Source organism: Orycteropus afer, unplaced genomic scaffold (assembly GCF_000298275.1).
Source record: "Orycteropus afer afer isolate SDZICR_OR568_19922 unplaced genomic scaffold, OryAfe1.0 scaffold00136, whole genome shotgun sequence".
In the NCBI taxonomy this organism is placed as follows: Eukaryota; Metazoa; Chordata; class Mammalia; order Tubulidentata; family Orycteropodidae; genus Orycteropus; species Orycteropus afer.
This window is the reverse complement of record NW_006921723.1, coordinates 3,811,486-3,813,274: the sequence shown is the minus strand read 5'-3', so window position 1 is coordinate 3,813,274 and position 1,789 is coordinate 3,811,486.

Genomic DNA, 1,789 nt, shown 5'->3' with positions numbered 1-1,789 from the left:
CTCCCTTTTGCTTTCTTTTAAGTAAATAGAATAGCCAGTCTTTTCATGGACTTTGAGTTCCTTGGATTTGCTATTTTCAGTTATGTATTCTTCTAAGCACAACCCTCTCCCATTATTGGATTGGGCTGAGAACCGTCGTCTATGGAGCAAGATGACCCAGAGAAGAGGGACGCTGAGTCTGGAGTAACCAGGGAAGAGAAGAATAAAGTCATTCTTGGTCATCCAAGAGATTTTCAACTCCCTTCCCATTTCCCCATCTAATCATGTTTACCCCTTTGCTTGAGGAGAGACAGACATTTTAGAGAAATGATTCTCATTGTCTCCCTGGGCGGAGGTTTGGTGGCTAGTGCCTAAGGCATTTGACTGCTAACCAGAAGGCTGGCAGTTCAAAACCACCAGCCACTTCTTGGATAGAAGGCTGGGCAATCTAGTTCCATAGTGATACCAAGATACCACTTGGAAACCCAAGGATGGGTCGCTATGAGTCAGATCTGACTCAACGGCAGCGAGTTTGGGTTTTTTTGTTTTGTTTTGTCTCCTTGGTTATCGATACTCAATAAACCTTTTGCTTTCCCTCTTTAACCTGTTATGATCACTGGCTCTTCATAACAGGGGGGTAAGGACCTTGTTTTCCTACAACAGTACCTCTCTCCAATCTTCTTACCAATTCTAACACCAACCATTCCTTCTACAGCACTCTCTTCTACTTCTCTGCTGGGTTCAATAATTCATTGCAATGGTCACACAGAATTCACAGACAATACTTGTAGTCCTGAGGTTTAGTAGCAAAGTAACAGGTTACAATTCAGGATCAGAAATAACTCAGGATGCAGTTCTTCAATCAGAACAGGCTCTTTTCAGCTGTGCCCACATTCAGGCTTCTCTCTGGCTCTCAGCCCCTCAGGCCACTTGGGCTGGCCCAGCCTCTGCCTTGCTCTGGCAAGTGAAACAAAGCTCTTTAACTCTGCCAATAAGTGATAAGAGGTACCTCACTCTGCCAGCAAGCCTCCTGCTCAAAGCACTCAGGTTTCTCAATTCTTCTCTGTGGGCCAGGAAGTCCATCCACCATGACATCTACTGCCTGTCACCTGGTTCTTCTGCCTCTGCTACTACTGTTTCTCTACCACTGCTTCTTGCCGTCTCTTGCCATCTCCAGTGTTCTCTGTCTCCTGTGTCCTGTGCATTCTGATTCTATCTCTTCTTGCTGGTAGTCAGGTACTCCCCAACCCTATGCTGTGGGTTTGGCTCTCTTTTAAGCCTAGCAGGATGGAGAAACTGGCCAATCGCCTTGTTAGTGTTCCATACATTTTATTTGCATGGTCCCACCCCTACAAGTATGCCATGCACCTTATTTACATTATTAGCAAGCTATCCAATCCCCTTGGTGGGCCACAAGCACCTCATTTGCATAATCCCACCTAGTCATTTGGTGGGAGTTACAAAAACTGTGGCCATGTTAAATAATTCATTGCACTGCAGTTTCCAAAGCTACAAATCTGTATGGAAGCAGACTGTCATTTCTTTGTCCTATGGTTGGTGAGTTCAAACCTCTAACCTTTCAGTTAACAGCCAAGCACTTAACTACTGAACCACCAGGGCTCCTTATATAAGCCTAAAACAAAAACAAAAACAAAACCAAAAAAAACCCTACTCTTTATCAATTCAAAGCATGGCCTTCCCAGTAGGATCACAAACTGACCAATCATTTTGTGGGAGTTACAAGACCATGGCTAGAAAGGCCATATAAAAATGATTCATGGTACTACACAAACTTGTGGTTTCCTGCTTC